General features: G+C 44.4%; 1 pseudogene; it reads right to left on the reverse strand.

Annotated features, from left to right (window-relative positions):
• Positions 1-3,012: 3,012 nt before the first annotated feature.
• Positions 3,013-10,345, reverse strand: LOC118494925 (annotated as a pseudogene).
• Between the last annotated feature and the right edge of the window lie 1,905 nt (positions 10,346-12,250).

A 12,250-nucleotide genomic window follows, 5' to 3' on the forward strand; every position in this document is an offset into this window, starting at 1 on the left:
TGGGTGTGGGTCTGTGGTGTGTGGGTGTGTCTGTGGTCTGTCGTTTGTTTGTGTGGGTGTGTTGTGTTGTGAGAGGAGTCTGTGTGTGTTGTCTGTGTGTGTGTGTGGTGTGTGTTGTGATGAGAATTGAGTCTGTGTGTTGTGTGCGCTGTTTTGTGTGGAGAGAGAGTCTGTGTGTGTGTGTGTTTTTTGTGGTGTGTGTTGTGTGTGAGAGTTATTCTAGTTGTCGTGTGTGTGTGTGGTGATTTGCCTGATGAGTGAGTCTGTGTGTGTTGTGTATCGTTGTGTGGGTGGTGGTGTGTTGTGATCTCTCGCTCTTTCCTCGGTCTGTGCTTCGTGTGGGTGTGTGTTGTGCTCGTGTGTATGTGTGTGCGAGAGAGTCCTGTTTTGTGTTGTGTGTTTGTGGTGGGAGGCGAAGTCTGTGTGTTTGTGTGTGTGTATGTGTGTGTGTGAGTGTGTTGTGTGGTGTAGATTCTGTGTTGTGTGTGTGTGTTGGAGAGCGAGTCTGTGTGTGTGTGGTGTGTGTGTGTGTGTGTGTGTGATGTAGTGTGTGTGTGTGGTGTGTTGGGTTGGTGTCTGTGTTAGTGTGGGGTGTGTGTGTGTGTTGGAGAGTGTGATCATTTGGGTGTGTGTGTGTGTGTGTTGTGTGTGTGGGTGTTAGAGAGATTCTGTTGTGTATTGTGTGTGTGTTTGGTGTTTGTCGGTGACTCTGTCTTTTTGTCTGTGTGTGTATGTGGGTGTGTGATGTGTGTGTGCGTGTTGTCGATGTGTGAGGTCGGGTGTGTGTGTGGTGTGTGTGTGTGTGTGTGTGTGTGTGATGTCCTTTGTTTTGTTGGCCGTATGTGTGTGTGTGTCGTCTTGTCTCTGTCTGTCTGTCTTTGTGTGTGGTGTGGGTGTTTGTGTGTCTGTCTGTGTGTGTGTGTGATTCTGTGTGTTTGTGTGTGTGTGTTGTGTGTGTGTGTGCTGTCTGTGTGTTTGTGTGTGACTCACGTTGGGGTGTGGTGGGTGGGTGTGTGTTTGTGTTCGTCTGTTTGGTGTGTGTTTGTGTGTGTGGTGTGGTGTGTCTGTCTCGGGTCTGTGTGGTGTGTGTGTGTGGCTTTGTGGTCTTTGTGTGTTTTGTGTGTGTGTGAGTCTGTGTTTGGTGTGTTGTGTCTGTGTGTGGTTGTGGGTGTGGTCTGGTGTGGTGGTGTTTTTGTCGTTTGTGATAGTCTGTGTGTGGTGTGTGTATTGTTGGTGTGTGTGTGTCCGTGTGACGTCTGTTGTTGTGTGTGTATTCTGGTGTGAGACTTTGTAGTGTTGTGTGTTTCTGTGGTGAGTCTGATTGTTGTGGTGTGTAGTCCTGTGTTTGTGTGTGTGTGTGTGGTGTGTGTATGTGTGGTGGTGGTGTGTCTGTGGTGGTTGTGAGTCTGTGTTGGTGGTGTTTTGTGGTGGGTGTGTGTGTTGTTGTGTGGTGTTGTGTTACCTTGGCAAAGCTGGACTGTATGGTGCTTAGCCGCGCTCTCCGGTCCAGGATGCAACGCGAGGTTTAGTGGAAGACCTGCTGGCCGAGCTTCCTGTACACAATGCCTTGACATGACGAACAACAACCAACACAACAGAAGACAACAGGGATATGAAACACCAGGGATATTGCAACGACAAGATGACCAAAACCCAAACGAGGATTGATGGCGCGTTCAATGCCACCTCTGAATGACATGGACCCTGCACCCCCGTGGATTTGACGTTTCTTTTTGTGTTTTGTTCTTGTCTTTGCTTTCTTTTTTCTGTGTGTTCTTTCCTACTAACCAGGTTCACATGTGGTTAGGATGGTCGGGATGCGGTGTTCCTTCTTACTTCTGTTATATGGCCTGTTCAGCAAAAAAAATGGAGGGCATACACGACCGGGTGTGCATGCTGCTCCACCAGCTTGTTGTCCTTTAGCCTAGTAACCCATCTATCTCGCTCTCTATCGATCCATCTACCTCTATCCATCTATCCATCTATCTATCCATCTACTCTATCTTCTTCTATCTATCCAGCATCGATCCATCGATCTATCCATCTATCAATCTATCCATCTAGCTAGCTCTATCCTCTATCCATCTATCTAGCTATCTCTCTATCTATCCTCTATCCACTCTATCTTCCAGCGTCAATCTAGCCATCTATCTATCCTCTAGCATCGTATCCATCTCTATCCGTCGCTATCCAGCTATCTAGCCATCTCTCAATCTCTCCATCTCTCATCTATCTATCTATCTAGCTATCCAGCTAGCTACTCCTCTATCCATCTAGCTATCCATCTATCTCTATCCATCTATCAATCTCTATCATCTATCCATCTATCCATCTACGTATCTACTTCCATTCTTCATACAAGTTCATCATCTATCTCACTCGATCTAGCCAGTCTATCCATCTCCTATCTATCCTCTATCTATCCATCTATCCTCTATCTCATCTATCCATCTATCTCTACCAGTCTATCATCTATCTATCCATCATCTATCTATCCAATCTTCCATCGCCTCTATTCATCTATCCATCTATCTATCTATTCTTAGTCCTCTATCTGATAGCATCAGGTGTGACAACATGACTCCACGATACTGATAAGATCTGCTGCTGTTGTCTTATACGAACATTGCCAACAACAGCACATGGACAGGTGTTGAGTTTATATAGCTCTTAATAGGTATTATAGTAGGCCCTATCATTACTGATATCTGACCACGTCTTAGTTTATATATCTATATTATTTTATAATTGTTCTCTGGACCAAAGTCCCCATCTCCATCCACCGGCAATTGTTGTCAACAACGTGTCACCAACACTGCGGAAACTCAGTCAGCTGATCTGGCCCCAGTTTCCCCCTCTGATTCCCACAGGAAGGGACGTTAATGATGATGTTTTCCACTCGGAAAACTTTTTTCCGCATGTCCATGAACGCACCGGTAACAACAACGGATATGACAACACTAAACATGAAATAATAGGTGTGTAGCAGCAGAGGAGGCGGGCCCTACCGGGTCATGTGACGGTGGTTGAGTGACCGTGAGTGCTGCCGTCGGCCAATGAGGACGCCGGAGCAGCGTACATCACCGTGTGACCTCCGGGGTACATCATGTGACCCGACGATGACGACGAAGAGGAAGAGACACTGGCTGCAGAGACAGAGTACTCAGTTAATGTTCTCAGCAACCTGAGTGCGGCCGTCTGTGGGTGCTACCTGTGGAGGAGGCGCTGCTGCGCGTGTCTGAGCTGCTCTGATTGGTCGAGGGCTGAAGCTGAATGCTCTGGGAGACTCCACCTCCTGATGACACACATTCAACTAGCATCAGATTCATGTAGAAATATTCTTCTTAAAATCTCCCCATACATCCTTCTTATCCTCATTCATTCATCCAATCACGTTTCAGAACATCTCGTGAACATCTCAGAACATCTCGTGTCTCTCTCTGACGAGTGGTGGAACTGCTGCGATATACATATATAAAACTCTGGGTTAGTTAACCCTCAGATGAGGGTAACTCTGGGTTAGTTAAAAAGTCAGTAGCAGAGCAACAGACTGGAAGTGGACAACATGTGACAGGAAGTGGACACATGTGACAGGAAGTGGACAACATGTGACAGGAAGTGTACCTGACATCAGAGTGAAGCCTGCAGGAAGCACGAGGCCGGCCGCCGTCTTCAGCAGCGTCCCGTTGGTGGAGGAGGGCGTCCAGCAGGGGCGCTGCCGCAGCTGCAAGGCCACCCGAGGAAGAGGGGGGGGTCTGCAGGCCGCACACGGAGAACGCTGGGTTGATCCCCGAGTCCTGGCCGGACACAGAGACGCTGGTTTGATCCCCGAGTCCTACACAGACAGCAGAGACTGCTGAACACGACACAGAGACCGCTGGTTTGATCCCCGAGTCCTACACAGACAGCAGAGACTGCTGAACACGACAGGAAGTAGAGATGCACCATACAGTGCTGCTCATATGAAGCCATGCTAAAGTTAAAAAATCATCTTTTGGAAATTGATCTTTTAATGCCTTCATTAAAAAATGAGGAAAAATCCAACCTTTAGGACACCAATTATCTTAGTGAATGAATAATGTATCGTAAATAAATAAATGTTCTTCCTTAAATACAGGGGCCATAATTATACATACCCCTATGTTAAATTCCATAGAGGCAGGCAGACTTTTATTTTGAAAGGCCAGTTATTACATGGATCCAGGATACTATGCATCCTGATAAAGTTCCCTTGGTCCCCACATCATCACATACCCTTCACCATACCCCACATCATCACATACCCTTCACCATACCCCACATCATCCACATACCCTTCACCATACCCCACATCATCACATACCCTTCACCATACCCCACATCATCACATACCCTTCACCATACCCCACATCATCACATACCCTTCACCATACCCCCACATCATCACATACCCTTCATCATACCCCCACATCATCACATACCCTTCACCATACCCCACATCATCACATACCCTTCACCATACCCCACATCATCACATACCTTCATCCTACCCCCACATCATCACATACCCTTCACCGTACCCCACATCATCACATACCCTTCACCATACCCCACATCATCACATACCCTTCACCGTACCCCCACATCATCACATACCTTCATCATACCCCACATCATCACATACCCTTCACCGTACCCCACATCATCACATACCCTTCATCATACCCCCCACATCATCACATACCCTTCACCGTACCCCACATCATCACATACCCTTCATCATACCCCCACATCATCACATACCCTTCACCATACCCCACATCATCACATACCCTTCACCGTACCCTAGGGCTGAACGATTAATTGCATTTGCGATAATATCGCGATATGTTAAAACGCGATTTCCTAATCGCAAAGGCTGTGATTTGGTCACATGACTCGCGAGAGCAAATCAGTCTGCACTCCGCAGAGAAAGCATCAACTAGCACGCTAACGCTACACTGTACCGTGAGCTGATTTCTGTCATTCAAACAACTCTGAGTTGTAGTTTAAAACTTTTACAGCCATTTTAATAACTGAAGGGTTTTATTCTGGTTCGAGTCCATACATGCAGTTAATGGATACAGACACACAGAACTCAAGGCTCGGTTAGCAACGATTAGCTAGCTCTGATTAGCGGTTAGCGGTTAGCTCTGTTATAAAGATATGAGTGGAGGAGCTTCCACTGAGAGGGGTAACAGTCAGACTCTGATAAATGACGTTCGGGGAGCTTCCACAGCACGGCGTGGCCGCGGTGTTTCACACAGTTTTATTAGTACAGTTAATCCCACGGCAAGAACACCAGCAACATGCTAACGTAACGATAGCCTCTCTGAACAGAACACCAGCAACATGCTAACGTACGATAGCCTCTCTGAACAAGAACACCAGCAACTAGCTAACGTAACGATAGCCTCTCTGAACAAGAACACCAGCAACTAGCTAACGTAACGATAGCCTCTCTGAACAAGAACACCAGCAACTAGCTAACGTAACGATAGCCTCTCTGAACAAGAACACCAGCAACTAGCTAACGTAACGATAGCCTCTCTGAACAAGAACACCAGCAACTAGCTAACGTAACGATAGCCTCTCTGAACAAGAACACCAGCACTAGCTAACGTAACGATAGCCTCTCTGAACAAGAACACACGGCAGCACGCAACTCACGAGGGGGAGGGGCTGGAGGCAGCTCCTGTGTGTGTGTGTATATAGATATATACTATATACTATATTTTTACTTTTTTAACTGTCTAGTGTGTAATTGTGTGTTCATACTATAAATGATTTATTGTTTGTCTTTGTTGAATAATACAGAAGACAAAGAGCTTAAAAAATAATCGAATCGCAATCGCAATATTTGGGAAAAAATCGTTCAGCATTACCGTACCCCCACATCATCACATACCCTTCACCGTACCCCCACATCATCACATATCATCACATACCCTTCACCATACCCCCACATCATCACATACCCTTCACCGTACCCCCACATCATCACATACCCTTCACCATACCCCACATCATCACATACCCTTCACCATACCCCACATCATCACATACCCTTCACCATACCCCACATCATCACATACCCTTCACCATACCCCACATCATCACATACCCTTCACCATACCCCCACATCATCACATACCCTTCACCATACCCCCACATCATCACATACCCTTCACCATACCCCACATCATCACATACCCTTCACCATACCCCACATCATCACATACCCTTCACCATACCCCCACATCATCACATACCCTTCACCATACCCCCACATCATCACATACCCTTCACCATACCCCCACATCATCACATACCCTTCCCCATACCCCCACATCATCACATACCCTTCACCATACCCCCCACATCATCACATACCCTTCACCATACCCCCACATCATCACATACCCTTCACCATACCCCCACATCATCACATACCCTTCACGTGTGTGTCTGTCTCTGTGTGTGTGTGTGTGTGTGGTCTGTCTCTGTGTGTGTGTGTGTGTGTGTGTGTGTGTGTGTGTTATCTGTTGCCGTGGCGTTACCTTGGCCCCCTCTGACTCGGCCTCCACCACCTGGTAGGTGAGCTCCGTCTCCTGGAAGCCCGTGGCGCTCATCCGCTGGTCGGCGGAGGCGTCGCAGCGCGGCGGGGAGTCTGGCGAGTTGAGGCAGGTCTGGATCAGAGCCTTCCCCGTCTCTGACGTGATCATCGGCTGCAGCTTCCTGGTCGCAAACGTGTACACGTGACCCGTCTCGCTGGCGACCAGCAGCAGCACCTGGGTCCCAGTCAGCGTGGACAGCTCGTAGGCCTGCAGGGACACGGCACAGGCTATTACCTGGATACAGACATAGGCTATCACCTGGATATAGACACAGGCTATCACCTGGCGATAGGCACAGGCTATCACCTGGAGATAGACACCGGCTAACATCTGGAGATAGACATAGGCAGGACCTCCAACAATTGAATATTTTACAAAAAACTGAATTTCTTTTTCCTCAAAATTTTAGAAGAAAATGGAATAATGCAGTTTTATAGATTTTTTATATATATATATATGTATATCAGATTTTTTTTTTAAATATTCCATTTTTTATTATTATATCTATATATATATATATAATATATATATATATATATATATATATAATATATATATATATATATATACACATATACATATATACATACAGGGTTGGAATTCCGTGGGAGCCAGTGGGAGCTGAGCTCCCATAGAGAGAGGATGAGCTCCCATGAAAGCAGTAACATCATACACCTGTGGGGGTCTCTAAAAATCATCAGCACCATTATTTAAATCACAAATAAAGCACTTTTTCCCAAACACACGGAGCTCTGAAGCAGACCTGTGCATCGCTTAGTGTCCTCTCTCTCTGTAACAACAGAGACGAGCAGCGGCTCAGACCACGGAGCTGCTGCAGCCTTCCGTCCGTAGTCTGTTCAGCGTCAGGTTATAAAGGACGCGCTCTGCTGTGGACATGCTGCAGCAGACGTGTCCCGTTTGTGCTCCGTGTATTTCTGCTGTAGTTTTGTGTTTCCACCTCCGATGTAGAGTACGTATAGACACTTCCCTAAACTTTGTCTCATTCAGAGACCAGAGACCCAGAAGGGGCTCTGAGTCTGTCACGAGGTCTGAGATCTACCGTCTCAGCAGAGATATCACGTAATGCACAGCAGGCTACGGTGCAGGTAGATTATTTTCTGAAATACAGTAACTATTATAACTTTATTTTTCTCAAATATCACGACTCCCCCAAACCTCAGAGAGCACAGATGAGATATATTTTGAATGTGCACAAAGTTTTGGACATGAGCAGAATCTTGCTCAAACACATCTGAAATATGACAGTCCAGAGGTTTATTAATCCATTAAAATGAATTAATGTATCATTGAGGTGAATAATTGTCATGTGTACATTTAAGGAAGGAGAGTAAATGATGCTAGGCTACATGTTAGCTGACTCAGATTATTAGAAAGTTCATCTACAGGAGAATAAATAGATGAGAGCAATACAGAATGTCTAACAGCCTTCATGCAATATATCCCATTATGTTTTTATATTTGGATTTTTTTTTTTATATATATATATATTTTCGAAAGAAAAAGGAAAATGTAAAACCAGAATGGTAGTAATATATATATATATATAGTTATATATAGTATTATATGAGTAGAGTGACTATGGTATATATTAGGGATGCACCGATGCATCGGCTGAACATCGGTAACGGGGAATAAAAATGACATTCGCCGATGATTATATGTGTCATGAACGCTGTGCTCAGGAGAAACTTTTTTTCCCTCTTTTTATTTGGGCGGGGGGAGAGACCGAGACGGAAGAGGGCACCCGCGCACTCTCCTCAGTAACTTAGATTAAACAAAGAAGATGGTGGTTGTGTGGCAATATTTTACAGTTTCAGAGAAAGATCAGCGTTTTGCAGTTTGAAATACGTGTTCCATTGAAATTTCAAGAGGGGGTGCTGTTAGAAAGTCATTTAACACAACAAATCTCACTGGACATTTGAGAAGCAGGCACGAGGCGGTGTACGCCGATTACCTGCAAGCTGACCAAAAACAGAAAAATGAAGCCGCCAAGAAAGCGCAAACCGCCGGTAAGACTCAGACTTCAACTGACACGGCGTTTGAGGAAGCCAAACAGCTGCCTCCAGACAGCGCCAAAGAGAAACAAATAACAAACAAGGTGATGGAGTTCATGGCTTTAGATGACCAGCCTTTCTCTGTAGTGGAGGACGTGGGTTTTCGGAGTCTGATGAAGTTTATGGAGCCACGCTACACGCTGCCGAGCCGGCGTCACTTTGCCGAGGTCTGTCTCCCCGAAATCAAAAAGAGCCGAAAGACTTGGATGTTTCCGTGGCACAAAAGAAGGAATAATAACAAAAAGAAAAAACATCGGCATCGGCCAAGTTGTTATGTTAAACATCGGTATCGGTATCGGCCCAGAATTTCCCAATCGGTGCATCCCTAGTATATATATATCATAGATCTATGGTAGTACATGAGGAGAGTATCTATGGTATATATATATATTATATTATATGTTATATGAGGAGAGTATCTATGGTAGTATATGAGGACAGTGGTATTAACTATATAGTTAGATATAGTAGTATATGAGGACAGTGGTATTAAGTATATATATATATATATATATATATATATATATATATATATATATATATATATAGTTAGATATAGTATTATATGAGGAGAGTGGTATTAACTATATATATATCTATATATCGATGTATATATCGATATATATATATATATATATAGTAGTATATGAGGATAGTGACTATGGTATATATATATTATATTATATATATATATATATATATATATATATATCTATATATATATAGTTAGATATAGTAGTATATGAGGGGAGTGACTATGGTCGGGAGGTGATATATATATATATATATATAGTAGTATATGAGGAGAGTGACTATGGTATATATATATATATATATATATATATATATATCTATATATATATATATATATATAGTTAGATATAGTAGTATATGAGGGGAGTGACTATGGTCGGGAGGTGATATATATATATATATATATATATATATATATATATATAGTAGTATATGAGGAGAGTGACTATGGTATATATATATATATATATATATATATATATATATATATCTATATATATATATATATATATATATATCTATAGTTAGATATAGTAGTATATGAGGGGAGTGACTATGGTCGGGAGGTGATATATATCTATATATCTATATATATATATATATATATATAGTAGTATATGAGGAGAGTGACTATGGTATCTATATACTATATATATATATATATATATATATATATATATATATATATATATATAGTTAGATATAGTAGTATATGAGGGAGTGACTATGGTCGGGAGGTCCGGGCTCACCTTCTTCATGATGCCGGTCTTCCTCTTGCTGACGTCGTGTAGCGCCGCAGTTTGTTGTCGATGAACTCCATCTTGATCTTTACCCCTTCCTCTGGTTTTCTTCCCGGGCTTGGCTCCCGGCAGCCCGCCGGGGCTCGGACCCCGGAGGTACCGACCTCGCGCTCACTCCGCTCCCGCTTCACGCCTCTCCTGTCCCCGCCAGAGCCCGCCGTGTCCTCCCCGGAGTCAGAGTCCGGGGAGGACCCGCTGGAAATCACATCCGGGTCATTGTTCGGTCCCGGTCCGGCCGTGTTCAGCCCGGCTCCGGTTCTGGTGCCCATTCCCCGCTGGTCCCCCCACCCCCCCACCCCCGCCGCCCCCCGGGCCGGAAAACCTCCTCCTCCTGCCGGCTGTCCGAGCTCCCAGGCCGGCACAGTCAGCTAATAGCACCGCTAACCGCTAGCTGCTCGGCTAACTGAGCTAACTAGCTCCAGTACCAGTTAGCATCGGTTAGCAACGGCAGCCACAGTTAGCATCGGTTAGCAACGGCAGCCATAGTTAGCATAGAGGATGTTCGCTACAGTTAGCATCAGTAAGCGGTTACTTTAGCAACAAGTGAAGCTCTCTGTCCATCAAACTCCGTAAATCACCGAGAGTTCCCGCCGAACGGTCGGGGAACATCGGAGGAAACATCAGGAAACATTTTCTACATAAAACGGATCCAGTTTGAGAAGAATCAGTGAATAAAGTTTAAAAAGTTTGTGTTTTTGTACAGTAATCAGTGACAAAACACTGCGCTCCACATAAGAAATGACGAGCAGCATCTACAGATATCCGTCCGCTGTGGATATAGTTCCACACACTGTACGCACTATTTCCACACTCCTTCTATTAATATCACCCAGATAACCAGGAACGTCTCATTAATGTATTCCCACACATGTAGGACTAATAGAGATTATATTAGACATGTAGACATGAGACGCTGAGTTAGTGTGCGCAGTGATACCAAAAGGGACTCGCAGGGGAACTACTTTCCTCCATATAAAGAAGCACGTTTCCTTTTATGGCGCTGCCGCTCCTTATATGGTCAACAGAACTACAGACGGGAAAACTACAAATCTGTACAGAGAAGTAGAAGGGGAGGAAGAGAAATGATTTATGTATTTATTAAACAAGCCTTTTACATATTAGAGACAGTAACTCAGCCGGTAAGGGACCTGGATAACTGATAGGGGGTGTTAGGTTGTTATATTTGTTTTAGTATTTTAAGACACAATTTTTAGCCCGTAAGTTACGACTCCAAGTCACGACTCAAAACCTGGTAGCGTTCCAGGCTACCTAACGTTAACGTTGTTTTGATTACAATGTGTGGAATTACTTTACGTTGCCTATTTATGTCTATTTCATACCCCTTTGTCCATTCATAGGGAGGATATCAACAGCGGCGGCCTTAAGCATCTGGGGGCCCGTTTCAATAACTAATATGGGGCCCTACCCACATAAAACATAAACACAATAGAGCAGAAAAAGCAAGGATTCCTGTTGGTTTGCATCAATGGTATATTATTTTATTACGTGCACTGTCAGCTTCACGGATAGGAACCTCAACATAGAAATAATCCAACCTTATTTGATTAAAACTATATACAATTATACAGCGTTTTACATTGGGATAAGCCTCGCCCTTTCACGGACGCCAACTTCTCTGCTTAATTGATTTGCGCAGTACATTTTCAGCTGTCTGGGCTGACTTTAAAAAAAAAACAGCTCAAACATCCCCTCAACTTGAATTATTTAACAAAAGCAAAGAAGAAAAAGTGTCTGACTGACACTGAACCGAACTTATCATAAATAACGATGGGCTCCGCGTTTTTTCAGCACCGTGGACAGCTCACCGGGCGGCGGGCGTAGATTTCACCTGAGCCCTTTTAGAAATCCACCCTTCTGTGTTTGAGTGCTGAGAATGCCCTGATAAGTTCATCTTTGTCCAGCGATTTTGTCACCTCGTGCTCAATAGAAATCTGAGCGAGAGCTGACAGCCGCTCCTGGAGCATTGTTGACCTCAGGTGTGTTTTTATTAGCTTCAAGCGAGAGAAACTCCTCTCTCCGCTCGCTACAGTCACAGGCACTGTCGTCATGAGTCGGAGAGCAATGCTGAGGTTTGGATACAGTTCAACTAAATTGTTTCTGTAAATGTAGCTCAGAATCTGCAGGCCAGTGGTTTCTTTTGCTGGCGCGGCAGTGACAGCAGCCGAGATCTCGCACACAAGGTCCT

This window comes from Sander lucioperca, chromosome 4, assembly GCF_008315115.2.
Source record: "Sander lucioperca isolate FBNREF2018 chromosome 4, SLUC_FBN_1.2, whole genome shotgun sequence".
NCBI classification, from domain to species: domain Eukaryota; kingdom Metazoa; phylum Chordata; class Actinopteri; order Perciformes; family Percidae; genus Sander; species Sander lucioperca.